Source organism: Fringilla coelebs, assembly GCF_963513975.1.
Source record: "Fringilla coelebs genome assembly, chromosome: 20".
Lineage (NCBI taxonomy): Eukaryota > Metazoa > Chordata > Aves > Passeriformes > Fringillidae > Fringilla > Fringilla coelebs.
Genome location: NC_140046.1, coordinates 2,964,228 through 2,964,895, shown reverse-complemented (window position 1 = coordinate 2,964,895; position 668 = coordinate 2,964,228).

Below are 668 nucleotides of genomic sequence, written 5' to 3'. Positions count from 1 at the left end.
GCCCCGCGGGGCCGCGGCTCCACAGCCCTGGGGCTCCTCCAGCCTTGGAACCGGGGGGATCCCGGGACAGCCAGGACAGCCAGGACAGCAGGACACCCCCCAGCAGGGCCTGGCTGCAGGGAAGCCCTTCCCAGGGGAGAAGGCACAGGTGGTTTGCTCTGGCTTTTCCAGAACGGCGCCCTGCCGCGCTCGCAGCTCCCGAGCGTGCACGCTCGCGCTCACACTCACACTCACACTCACACTCACGCAGGTGTGCACCCCTGCATGCACTGCAGTCTGGCTCCTCTCCCCAAATCCTGCCTCTCTACTCAGTTACCTTCTCACTGCCTTGCAAGTCAGTGGCAAAAATGAATGCGTCCGTCCGCGTCCGTGTGTCCGGCATCGGCAAAAGGCGTCCCCAAAAAAACACACAAAACCCAGAACTGCCTCCTCGGGGCAGCTTGTGCCATATCTCTGGTGGTTTGTCAGTCTCTGTGGTTTGGGCCTAAACAGTCTTTTCTGCATTTCAAGCTCCTCTGTTGGAATGATTGTGTCCCTGGTGAACCCGGACAGAGTGTTTGCTTTCCTTCCAGGAATGTTGTGCTCGTCCTCTCCAGTAGCTCACGTGCAGGCAGCAGAGCTGCGCAGAACAAGATTTTCCTCCTGGGATCAGGCAGCTTCACCTTTGG